General features: G+C 50.3%; 1 protein-coding gene across 1 annotated transcript in view; it reads left to right on the plus strand.

Moving 5' to 3' along the window:
• Positions 1-918: 918 nt before the first annotated feature.
• Positions 919-13,439, plus strand: part of CSRNP1 (cysteine and serine rich nuclear protein 1) — a 36,550-nt gene continuing 24,029 nt past the window's right edge. Inside the window, exon 1 of the mRNA XM_081834370.1 lies at positions 919-1,292. The gene's annotated coding sequence lies outside the window, so the exon portion shown is untranslated. The remainder of the gene's footprint in view (positions 1,293-13,439) is intronic.

The following is a 13,439-nucleotide window of genomic DNA, read 5'->3' on the forward strand; positions in this document are numbered from 1 at the left end:
CTAACAACAATAAAACAGTACAAATGTACAGCACAAACAACACTCTAAAATCATTCATTATAAAATTAATTATGTATCAACTACAACTCCCAGGACAGTGCCAGCAGGGGCTGATGGTCATAGTTCAAAAATACCTGGAGGGCACCAGGTTGGCTCAAAGGCAGCAAGCTGTAAAAAAAAACACAAACCCATTGATTTTGTTAAAAACAACACATTTGTGTGTTTTTAATCCTATATTTTTTTTAAAAAATGAATAAAAATTATATAAGCATAACCACCAAAAAACTCCAAAGCACTACCCTATGCCTGTTTACACAAAAGCAAGTCCCACCGAGTGATATGACACTTGCTCTCAAGTAAAATCCGTATATGGGCTCATGAACAAGAATTACCATCTGCCCACAATGCTTGTTAACTCTCTGATGGGCTCTCCATTTGGAAGCTGGCTGGGGCTGAAACCAGTAAAACTTACTTCCGAGTAAACTGGATGCAACTCGGCAGAAAATGGAGTGGAGGTGGGATTTTGTAGGCACATCTACTTATAACTCTCCCTGCCCCCTCCAATTCCCCTTCTGCGATCCCGTGCAAACGCTGCGTTTTACTCGGAAGTAAACCCCGCGAGAGCTGAGCGCACCCAACCCGCGCCCAGCTTCGCAGCCACTCAGCGACTCCGGCCGAGGCGCGCACGTGCAGCCACACGCACACGCAGCGGCAGGCGCCTTTTCCCAGTTCACGTGTGAATCCGCACACAGCAGCAGCAGCAGCAGCGAGCAGCAGAAGCAGGCGCCGCTCCACCAATCCGGGCGCTTTTTTCCCGGGGGGAAAAAGGGAGGGAGGCGACTGGGCAGCTCGTCTCCTCCTCCTCCCTGGCGCTGGGTTAGACGGGGGAAGGAAGGGGGGCGGGCGGGCGGGCCGGGAGGAAGCGGCGTGTGGGCTGGGAGCGGGCTGGACTCCGGCTCGCTGTCTCTGGCTGAGGCTCCCTTGTCACCGCCTGCGTCAGAGCGCAGGAGTTTTCCACTGACGAAAAAGGGCAGCTGAGCCGGGAAGGAGGAGGAGCGACGGCGGCGGCAGAGCAGTTCCAGCGCCAAGCGCAGCCAGCCAGCCAGTCTCTCCGCAGCCTCGGACGCAGCAGCAGCCGCCGCCGCCGCCGCCAGTCTCGACGGCGATGCAAGCCTGAGCGGCGCCGTCTCGCCCTCCTGCTCCTCCTCTTTCTCCAGCCGAGCCTCCTTCCTCCCAAGCCGCCTTGCCTGCCTTCCCCGCCGCCGCCGTCCGAGGAGCCCCCAGCGGCGCCGGTGAGTGTCTGCGTCCGCTCGGCTCGCCGCCGTCGGGGCCCGCGCTGCGCTGCGCTGCGCTCTCGGGGCTTCTTAGAGCGCTGGCGGTGGGGTGCGCCCTGAAGAAGCGTGGGGGGGGGGCGTGTTCCCGCGGGGTACTAACTTAGGGTACGAGGGGCCATAACGAGACCGGCGACTGCCCCCACCGCGGCGGCTGCAGTCGTTGGATCAAGGGAGAGGGGGCGCTAGAGAGGCGGGAGTGGGGGCTGGTCCAGGTTGGATTGCGGGCGCGGAGGGCTTCGGTTCAGAGAGCCCGACAGGGGGCGCCCTGGAGACGGGGGGGGTAAAGAGAGGGGCAGATTTATAAAGCGACGGTGGGGACTCCGCTGGGGCTCGCTCGGGACCTCTGACTGTGATGGATGGGAGTAGTTCACGGCCAGGGTAGAAAATGAGGATGATTTGAAGTGAAACGGAGTTAAGTCGGGGTTGGATAAGCAGACGTCGGAGCGGGCGGAGGAGCGAGGGTCGTGGGGGAGGCGATGCCCACCCTCTAGGGGGCGCTGTAGAGCGGGCGAAAGAGGCGGCTGGAGGAGTTCCGACGGTCGGAAGGGGGCGCGCAGTGTCCAAATGGTGCGCCGAGGCGCGGAGCTGGGTCTGGGGGACGGGAAAGTGGCTCGTTTCTGGCTGTCACACTTCGGATCGTGTTAAGTGGGCTCTTCCGGAGGCATTTTGCCTCCTTAGGAGTGGAAACATTGAGAAGATTCCGGACTCCTGCTGTGCTCACGTCGAGGTTCCTCGCCGTCGAGGCGCTGACTTCCCCCGGCTGGGGATCTGGGGAGCGCGGCTCCTGCCTTTCCCTTATTGTTTAGCGGCAGCCTGGGTCGTATCCTTAACCCCCCACCCCACCCCGATCATACTCCTCGCTTTCTCGTTTCCCTCCTTGCACCTGATCTCTGCCGAGGCGCCTGCGGTTTCGATTCCCGCCGCTCACGTTGATCTGACCACGGTGTGTTTATTATAACCTGGATTCCTGCGAGCATCTGTTTAGGGAGCCAACGCCGCGCTTTCTTCCTACCAATCGCCCCCCGCCCCCTTTAAGGTCCTGGAGTGATGGGTTGTAAAACAGTTCAAAAGAAGTTAATTGAGTTGCCCAAATTCTCCAGCCCTGGGAGATAATGATATTTGGCTCCTCGCTGGGCTATCTCTTAAGGGGCTGGCAAGATCTCTCCCTGGGGCGATCTTAGCAAAGAATGTGAGGCAGCTTGTGTTCAACAGCAACAACCCAAAACAAGAATGCCAGATACTATATTATAAAATGTGTTGTTTCTTGGTCTCAGCCTTCCTGGAACCAGAGAGAGAGTGAGACTTCACCATTGTGGAAACAACCCCCACTTTTGGAAAACGCAACTAGTTTTTGGAATTTTTGTTTTCCATGTTCTCAGGATTTTCTTTCTTACAGTTCCCCCTACCCCACCCAGGTTTGTTGTCATCGGTCCTTCCTCCTCCTCCTCATGTGTCATAGTTACGCTGAGGAAATACTGTGCTTTAGCAGGAGTTTGATGCCAGGGATGTGAGTCACACACAAGGCAGCTTAAATATAGGTTCTTAGGGTTTTCTTTGAAACATCACAGTTGCTTGTCAATGGCATTGCATCAACGGCAGCCTGTCTGGTTTGCATCACTGAATAACGTCGTTGGAATTCAAAGCCGTGTCATAGCAGTGTTGTCCAAATGTCTCGCGATGGAGGCATGCACTCCCCCACCTCCCTCAAAGTAAAACTGGACGCTCTGTGCTCATGAACACACTCGGAAGCTGAATCTTGTTCCCATGTAACCCCACCCCCCTTGCTGTTCAGCACAAGCTGCTCCAGGGAATGTCTCTTGGCTCCAGGGCAAGCTCAGAACAGGCACTCATCCAGAGACACAGCAGGCAACCTCCTTCTGGGGGCTTGTGGCCAATTCTACTACGCCTCTGTGTTGGGAGTGATTGAAGGGTGTGAATGCACACAGTGCAGAACCACAGCAGCATTTCTCCCCACCCCCATCAGAGGCAAGGTCAGAACAGGGCATCATTCAGCGATGCGGCAGGCAGACTCTTTTTCTGTGGGTGGCAAACCATATCCCTACATTGCAAGGGGGTTGGTCTAGATCAGTGTTTCCCAACCTTGTGCTGTTTTTTGGATTACAATTCCCATCATCCCTTGCCACTGGTTTTGCTAGTCAGGGCTGATGGGAGTTGTAGTTCAAAAACAGCTGGAGGCACAAGGTTGGGAAACACTGGTCTAGATCAGTGTTTCCCAACCTTGGGCCTCCAGATGTTTTTGGCCTACAACTCCCATCATCCCTAGCTAGCAAGACCAGTGGTCAGGGATGATGGGAATTGTAGTTCAAAAACAGCTGGAGGCCCAAGGTTGGGAAACACTGGTCTAGATGACCCCTGGGGTCCCTTCCAATTCTGCAATTCTGTGGAAATTAACATTTATTTTGCAGCGTATTAGTGTGGTTCAGCAGACAGTAGGATTACGTGCATTGAGTTCATCATATCCCTTGGTCATAGTTGTTTCTTATGAAGTTAATTACCCTTTTGTCACAAACGCATCTTGTTGTTGCAGCAAGGGGAAAACTCGCACTTGAGCTGCGCATGGTCGCTTTCCAACTTCTGAGTAGATTGCGCAGAAGTTAAAATATAGCTGCAAATGCATGATCTTAGTTTTGCGGTTGGTGCTGCTGCGATGGGATCTTTTTCTTTGCTCTTCTCCTTTTGTGGCTGCTTGCAGTGTTTTGAGTTTGAGGCTGCGTACTTGCAAAGGCCCAAGTCCATTGCACTTGGAATAATAATGTAACAATATGCATTGGGCTGGGCTGCCCAGCTGTCCTGAGGTATGCACTCCTTTCCTACTACAGTACAGCCTTTTGTGATGTGCTAAGTGACTCATTTATGACACCCGTATAGCTTTTCTGCATCTCTGAGGACACGTGACTCTTCCTGCCTGTCAGGTCTCTGCTCAGCCTGGAAGTTTGCATCCAGACAAAGAAGGCTGCCTTTCCTTCTTTCTGCATTTCTTGCTCTCCTAGACCAAGAAAGCAATAGCAGTTTCTGTTCCGGTTGCTGTTTGATGAAGGAGCCACAGGCAAGCTGCTTTTTGCTTTCTCTTGCAGCCACAGCAACACCTACTGGTGCAAAGGCAGGATTGATCAGGAGCACTTTTCTTGGTGAAACTCCTGTGGGTGGGAGAGAGAGAGACTTGAGACCAGAGAAGGATGCGGGCTCATGTTTTTACTTGCCTTCTCAAAGCCTTTAATAATAATAAAAAAGCCGTTCTGACAGTCCTGGAGGCCAAAAGTTGATATGGATGACATTTCGTGGTTTCTCTTGCAGGGATGGTGGGGGGGGGGTTACCTGTGGAAGCCCCTGCTTCTGCCCCACTGCCAGTTTTTCTGCACTGTAACTCTCAAAATCCCTAAGGTGAAGGACCCCTGGATGGTTAAGTCCAGTCAAAGGCGACTATGGTGTTGCAGCGCTCATCTCGCTTTCAGGCTGAGGGAGCCGGCGTTTGTCTGCAGACAGCTTTCTGGGTCATGTGGCCAACATGACTAAACCTCTTCTGGTGCAACGGGACACCGTGACGGAAGCCAGAGCGCATGGAAACGCCGTTTGCCTTCCCGCCACAGCGGTATCTATTTATCTACGTGCACTGGTGTGCTTTCAAACTGCTAGGTTGGCAGGAGCTGGGACAAAACAGCGGGAGCTAACCCTGTTTGCATGGATTCGAAGTGCCGACTTTCCGATCGGCAAGCCCAAGAGGCTCAGTGGTTTAGACCATGAACAACATTTGGAGTGTCCATAGGCTCCTGTTTCTCTTTCTCAGTCTTCTAATTTTGCATGTATACGTCCACCTGTCGTCCAAGGCGCTCAAGGTTAGCCTGCACAGTTCTTCTCGCCATTTTATCCTCACAGCAACCCTGTGAGGTAGGCTAGTCTAAGAGACCATGACTGGTCTCACCCAGTGAGCTTTGTGGCTGAGTGGAGATTTGAACCCTGGTGGCCTCCAACACTCTAACTCGGTGGTTCCCAAACTTTCAGGGTTGCACTTTCAGATTAACAATTTGCTTGCACCACACCAAATATTTTTATTGGTAAGGCATTGGAAAACAAACTAGGATTGTCCTGGATATGACTTGATTCTCTTGCTCACCACACCCTTTGAGAACCACTTCTCTAACTGCTACACTACACTGTCTTTGTATTCTGAAGCAACAGGAGCAGCCTGCGCAATGACTTGGTCTCCATCAGACTTGGTCTCTTTTGCTTGTTTTCAGTCCTAGTCATTGCTTTAGTGTGGAAGCATTAATGTAAGCATTAATTTGCAATTATAAAGGGGGGTTGTTATTATTATTATTATTATTATTATTATTATTATTATTATTTGAAAGCAAGCTTTTTCTTTCCAAGTGCCCTCATCGCCCTCCCCATCGAGGAATATAATACGCTGGAGGGAAGAACAGTTAACACGGTTCCCTCTCGAGTTACGAATGGACACCCTTTTGGCATCTGTTGCTGCAGAAAACAGATGTCTGTGTCGGGACGAAGGCATTGTCCGTTGGCTGAGGGTTCCCCAATGGTGCCTACAGAGCGGGGGGGGAGGGGGGACTTAAGTTGGAGCAGCAAGCAGGAGATATTGATTATTACGGAACGAATCATCTGTCGTCGTGCAGCTGAGTCAATTTGCAAAGCCGTTCACAAGCGCCTGCCCCTCACTGCTCTGCCCTGCGAGGGCTGTTCCCATTTTACGGGGAGTAGAATAGAGGCTGAGATTGGATGGCAAAAGTCTTGTAGACTGTCCACAGCAGAGGAGGGGACTCTTGAACCCAAGTCTGTCTTCGATGCAAGTTGCCCCCCTTCTCCGGAATCTCAGGGGACTCACTATTTCTCTTGACGTGGTTGTTGGTGTGGTGGTTTAGAGCACGGCTGGAATGTTGCTATTCCAGATCTCAGCCCAGCAATCACGAATCATAGAGTTGGAAGGGACTTTGAGGGTCATCTAGACCAAGGCAAGAACCTCAGCTAAAGCATGTGTCAGATGGCCATCCAACCTCTACTTAAAAACCTTCCAGGGTCCACAACCACCTGAGGGAGCCTGTTTCATTGTCAGACAGCTCTTACTGTCACAGAATTCTTCCTGATGTTTTTGTCGGAATCTCCATTCTTGTAACTTTAAACCACTGGTTTGAGTCCTACCCTACAGAGCAGGAGAAAACAAGCTTTCTCCATCTTCCATGTGACAACCCTTGAGATATTTAAAGATGGCCATTAATTCTCCTCTCAGTTGCCTCTTTTCCAGGCTAAAGATGCCCAGCTTCCTCAACAGTTCCTCATAAGGTTTGGTTTCCAGACCCTTGGATCATTTTGGTTGCCCTCCTTCTGCACACATTCCATCTTGTCAACACCCTTCTTAAATTGGGGTGCCCAGAACTGGACACAGTATTTCAGGTGTGGTCTGTCCAAGGCAGAATAGAGCGGAACTATTAATTCCCTTGATCTGGACGCTATACTTCTGTTGATGCAGCCCTGAAGAGCATTAGTGTGTTTGCTGCCGCATCACACTGTTGTCTCATGTTAAGCTTGTGGTCCACCAAGACCCCTAGATCCTTTTCACATGTAATACTTGGAGGCCAGGTGGCCCCCAGGTAGCTTTCTTACTTAGAACCAATCAGGGGATGGTTCCACCTCCTGTGGGTCTCTGTGCACATTCTGCCCTACCAGGCCCAAATGGGCTAACATTGGCATTGAAGTATCCAAAGCACCTCATTTGCGTTATCTGGCCAACACAACAACCCTGTGAGTTGGCCCAGTAGTAAGTGACATAGCCCCTCAAGTGAGTTTGTTGTTTCACTGCTTTATATTTTAAAGAACAAATCTCAAAGCGGTTTACAACACACTGAACACCAAATAAAACAGTCCAGAACAAAACATATTCAAGCTTCATGGAAATCCTTCTCCAAGTCACCTGACACCCAGAGATCGTCATGTGGTCACAATTGGACCCGTGGCTGGTGCCTGGCTGATGTTTAACACTGCTTCCCGGGTTCATGACTCAATTTCTTCAGCGAGCCCCCATTGTAGCTTTCCTGTTCTACTTCGTGCATAAAAGTGTAGCTCACCAGAAAAGAAATTCAGACCCAGTAGAAATGTCCTTTGCCTTTTTCTGTAAATCTGCAGGGCTTGCTTCCATGTATCTTCTGATGCATGTACAGTGGTACCTCGGGTTAAGTACTTAATTCGTTCCGGAGGTCCGTACTTAACCTGAAACTGTTCCTAACCTGAAGCACCACTTTAGCTAATGGGGCCTCCTGCTGCTACTGCGCCGCTGGAGCACAAAATTCTGTTCTCATCCTGAAGCAGAGTTCTTAACCTGAAGCACTATTTCTGGGTTAGCAGAGTCTGTAACCTGAAGCGTATGTAACCCGAGGTACCAGTGTATCTTGCATGCTTGCATGTATCTTCCGATCCAGATTCTCCTCCTTATATTCCACCTCCCCGATTGCTTTTCGGTTCTTTTTTCTGGAAGGAAAGTAGCTTATCTCATTCAGATTCAGGGACTTCATTGTGGCATGCAGCAAGTAGACGGTTAGACCCCCTCCCCCCCCAGTTCTTCCTGCATTATTAAGAGCAGGAGGCCGGCGCATCAGAGGTAAAACAGAGTGTACCCACCAGAGGACAAACAAGGTAACCGGCTTTGCATTATTCATCAGGTGTAATCAAATAGAGGATTTGCCTAGACACTTTGTATCTTTTGTCTTCCGTCCCCGCTTGAATTTGATTTAAAAGAATTAACAACCAAGTCCCTTGCTTCTGCTGCCGGCATCTTTTAACACGGCCGTTCGCCTTTACCAATAATGTCGAGGGTTGAATCGGGCAGGAGCCTGCAAACCACCGCCACGCCTTTCTCTGTGTAAACAGAAGCCTCTGGGTGACTGTAGTGGCTCCTGGGAGTTGCTGCAGCCACGCACGTTGCTTCGTAAATCCAGTGCAGGTGGAGAGAGGAGTAGGCACTGGGGAAACTGCAGAGAGGGGTGGAGGGAGCCTGTCAGGTTAGAACCAGGGGCTGCTCTAGGTGTGAGCACCCTGGGGTGCCCGCAACCTGGCTCAGGAAATGGAAAGAGTCGGTTCCTGCTAAAATGCAGGCAGATCAAACCGTAGCCTGGGGGCTTTGCGTTCAAGGCAAACACACAAGCAGGCACTCACTAGGTTTTGCAAAACATCTAGCTCTGTGTCGCCTGAAGGGCTTCCTTTGGGAACTTATGGTCCCGTCCCCGCTCCCAGTTTGCTGCAGGGAAAACGGAGGTGTCTCCATTGCTGGAGCCATGAGTACCTGTTGCAGGTGGCGGTTCTGCTGTTAAGCTGGATGCCTCTTAAGTCCTGCAGCAAGAAAAGCTGGATCCTGTGACCTGAATGAATTATGGAAATGAAAGCAAATTAGCATCGACACTCTTTGCATAATGCATTCTGCTCCAGTGATTCAAGAGGAGGGGTGGAGTGTTAAGAGAGTGAACCGTGCCGGCCAGAAATTCCTGAATAAAAACCCTTTCCTTTCTGAGATTTCACCAGGTATTGCTAGAAACTTCATTATTTCCTGTTTTGATGAAAACTGGAATTCCCAGGAACTTGAATTCTGATCCTGATAAACCAAAACCCTGGGCTCCCTTGCATAGGTCTATAGGGCCCCAAAGTGTGTTCTCAGGTTTTGTTTTTTGCCGGATTAGGAAAGAGGGAGATTTATCCTAGTGCCTGCGGCTGGTTGCAGAGAAAGCTTTGAGGTCTTGTAGAAAGATGTGCTGAGTGTTCCCGATGCAGAGAACAAGTTTTAAAATGGCATTTATGGCATCTTAAGCTTGTTCTATGGTTGTACGAACATTTCAGGGGCCCTCCCTCCTTATTTTTGCATTGGCACAGCCTGCAAGCAAGGTGCAGGGGGCTCCAAGAGAAAGAAGCCATATGTTCCTTTGCTAAGTTACAAATCTTGTTTACTGGTCACCTGGAAGTTTTCCATCCTCGCCACAGGCAACCAGAAGTCTAGTTTGTCGCTCCTACCTTTTTCTCTCTTTTCTTGCAAAACTAGATAAGCAATTCCTGCCTTTTAAAAAACAACATAGCAAATTTGTGCAGCCATACAGCTTAATATTTATACGCCACCCTTCCTGCAATGAGATCATGATGGGTATATGTCTAAGGCAGGGGTAGGCAACTTAAGGTCCATGGGCCGGATGTGGCCCAGTCGCCTTCTCAATCCGGCCCGTGGACTGTCTGGGAATCAGTGTGGTTTTTATATGAGTAGAATGTGTCCTTTTATTTAAAATGCATCTCTGGGTTATTTGTGGGGCATAGGAATTCGTCCATCCCCCCCCCCAAAAAATATATAGTTTGGCCCACCACATGGTCTGAGGGACGGTGGACCGGCCCATGGCTGAAAAAGGTTGCTGACCCCTGGTCTAAGTGCTACTCCAAGTTACTTCCTCAAGAGCTCTGAGAGTAAGGTAGATGAGCTGAGTGTGTAACTGGTGAGGATTTGAACTTACTATTATTTGTTAAATTTGTACCCCACTCTTTCTCCGGGGAGCTCAAAGTGGCCTACAACTCTTCCCACTCCCTGACAATAATCCCGTGGGGTAGGCCAAGCTAAGAGCGAGTAACTGGCTCAAGGCAACCCAGTGAGTTTCATGGCCGAGTGGGAATACGAACCCTGCTTTCCCAGGTCCTAGTCTGGCACTCTAACCACTACACCACACTGCTCCTGCGCCTAAACAGTAAGAGCTGTTCAATGATGGAACGGACTCCCTAGGAATGTGGTGGACTCTCCTTTCTTGGAGGTTTTTAAGCAGAGCTTGGGTGGCCATCTGTCATGGATGCTTTGGCTGAGATTCCGGCCTTGCAGGGGGTTGGACTGGATGACCTTTGAGGTCCCTTCCAATTCTATGAAATCTAGCACCTGGACCGCAGCAGCACTCTTGTCTCCCTTGCCATCTTTATTTGTTCTAATGATGCTCAGATCGGTGCGCCCCTTCCAAGTCACCTGGCCTGGTCGTGTGACTCCCGTTCGTCTCCGCGGGGTTTGTGCCAGGGAGTCTCTGCGAGGATTGCGCCCTGTGTGACTGGGGCATGCGGCTGAATTACGCCCATGAGCTGTTTTCTCCCGTGATGCGTGTTCCCATCGTGGCTTCCTGAGCACTCGGTCAGTCTCCCCGGACAAAACGCTGCCTGCATTTTGTGGCGGGTGGGGTTTGGTTGTCTCACTGGTCTCTGCTTGCAACTGATTCATGCTTTTTTATTCTGGGATGTGAAACGTACGTGTGCTTTCTAGCCTTTGCTGTCCCGACTCTATTTTTAGCAGCAGAGAGAGATTATGAAACCTTATAGTCTGCTTAAGTTAACCAAAAAAAAAAAAAAAGGGGAACCGCTTGAAGGAGCGGGAATCCCAATTTACTGTTCCTTGAAATAAGGTTGCTGAGTCCCTTTCTGTGCACAAAGGGGACTTCTTGAATCTAACCTCTTCTGTGCAGTCGGTCGTTTCTGGTGGTTTCCCAATGTGGTATCTACATGGGAAATCACAGGATGAAGGTAGGAAAAAAGTAACTTTGCTGCTGCGGAAATCCCCCCCCCCCCCAATTTTTCCCAGCACACACACATATATATGCAAAGTATTGTATGAAGTAGCTTGGAATATTTTTAAAGGAAAGCACCAGAATTATTCCAGCTTAATAAGAATTATGGACTGCAGGATTTAGCCCAGGGCTCTCCAGTGGCCAATCCCCATGCCTAGTATATTTCCGGAGCCAGTTGACTAGGGTGGGCGGGTGGAATTCTGTCCTGACCCCAAAGGGAACATATGAGGCCTGACTATTGCTTCAGGTTCCCCCAGTGCTGTCTAGAACTGGTATGTAGAGCGAGGTCTGCCCCATCCTGTGTCCACATCCAGGGTTTGAACCTTTTGCATGCGTGGTCTGGCTCTCGTACACAGACCTCACAAGCCAGGGCCCAGTGTTTGAAATCAGCCAGGTGCATTTTGCACCTGACTACCGACGCGGGTGGCGCTGTGGGTTAAGCCACAGAGCCTAGGACTTGCCAATCAGAAGGTCAGCGGTTCGAATGCCCGTGATGGGGTGAGCTCCCGTCGCTCGGTCCCTGCTCCTGCCAACCTAGCAGTTTGAAAGCACATCAAGTGCAAGTAGATAAATAGGTACCACTCTGGCGGGAAGGTAAACGGCGTTTCCATACACTGCTCTGGTTTGCCAGAAGCAGCTTAGTCATGCTGGCCACATGACCCGGAAGCTGTACACCGGCTCCCTTGGCCGATAAAACGAGATGAGCGCCGCAACCCCAGAGTCGTTCACGACTCCACTTAACAGTCCGGGGTCCCTTTACCTTTACCTACCCAAAGATGGCAACTAAGAATTCCGTTTTGGCAACTGCAACCCTGGTTTAACTTTAAGGAACCATTTGGTTCCTAGCTTATATACCGTGGTACCTCGGGTTACATACGCTTCAGGTTACAGACTCTGCTAATCCAAAAATAGTACCTCGGGTTAAGAACTTTGCTTCAGGATGAGAACAGAAATCGTGCTCTGGCAGCGGGATGCCCCATTAGCTAAAGTGGTGCTTCAAGTTAAGAACAGTTTCAGGTTAAGAACAGACCTCCAAAACGAATTAAGTACGTAACCAGAGGTACCACTGTATCAGCTTCTACCATTGCCCTCAAGAGAGTGAATTCTCTTAATCCTCTGAAACGTTTTCTTCGAGTGTGTTCTTGAAAGTGGTTCTCCCCCCGCCCCACTTCAGGAAACTGAGTGCTGTTATTTATGGCAGCAGGCTCTCAAAATAACTCTCATGTAGGTGGGTGTTAACACCCCAGAAGCCTGGGGAGACGCGGGCGGGTGTTTTGGTGCCATCGACTCTGAGATCGCTTGTTTTCTCAGAGTGCCTCTCCACTGTAAATCATCTCTCTCTCTCTCTCTCTGTGCCCAATCTGAGCACCCACACACTTGGCACCAGCTCTGCCGACGTGAAGCCAGCTTTTTGGAGAAGGCTGCTGCAGTCTTGGCGGCTTGGTTGCAAAGGTTGCTCTGTAGTGTTTTGGCTCTCCTTTGTAAACACCGGTGCCCAGAGCCCCCTGGCCAAATGCTCTTGGCTTCACTTTTGGCAAACAATGACCTTTACCAAATCAGGGCTGCCAGGCCTGGCAGGAGCTGACCTCGAGAGGTGGGCAAGCAGGAACCCGGAGCTCAGGTGTTCTCTGGGGAGGGAGGTGGGCTGTGGTTGCCCTGTGGTGAGGGGAAAGGCACTCTGCACGTGCCTCAGAGGCACCATTTTCCTGCGCGCTGCAGAAGCTGAGCCCTTTCGTGTTGAAAAAGGTTTCAGGTTATGTGAGCTTAAAATCGATCTCCGTTGATGAAGCGCTCTTTAGAACAGTGTTAGAAACTCAAATAAATGAGCTAATTGCCAGATGGCACCCTAAACCGGGGTTGTGGTCGCCACAATGGAAAGTCTAGATACTGTGTTTCTTTTTGCAATGGAAGTTGCTGTTGTTGTTGTTTCTATAGCACTTTATATTTTAAAGGAAAAAAATCTCAAAGTGGTGTACAATACATTAAAACAAATCCAGAATAAAATGTATTCAAGCTTCAAGGAAGATAGTTCAGATCCTTCTCTATTTTGCTTTCCCCATATTTATTTACCTACTTAATTTATATAGCTGCCGCATAGGAAGCAATGTGGGGTAGTGGTTAGAGTGTCGGACTAGGACCTGGGAGGTCAGGGTTCAAATCCCCACTCAGTCAGGAAACTCAAGGCCTCTTGGCCTATTTCACAGGGTCAAGCTGGACCTTTGGCCTGATCCTGAGTTCAATGTGTTTACATTCGTCCCCCACCCCACAAGAAGCAACCTGAGCACCAGCTTCTTTATAGCTTTTCTCAGCCTGGTTGCTTGGAGAAGGCCATAACTCGCCATAGGCGAACAGCTGCTGATGCGCTTGTTCTGCAAAGCTGCTGGATTCTGCTCCTCTCTGACAGAATTGGAATTCACCTCTGGGGAAGCTTTCCGTTCCCTAATCCTGCAGAAGGTGGCTTTGCTAAAATATTCTTGAGAACCGAGGGGCAAGGTGTGTGTTCAGGCAG

Source organism: Podarcis erhardii (assembly GCF_964252035.2).
Source record: "Podarcis erhardii genome assembly, chromosome: 12".
NCBI lineage: Eukaryota > Metazoa > Chordata > Lepidosauria > Squamata > Lacertidae > Podarcis > Podarcis erhardii.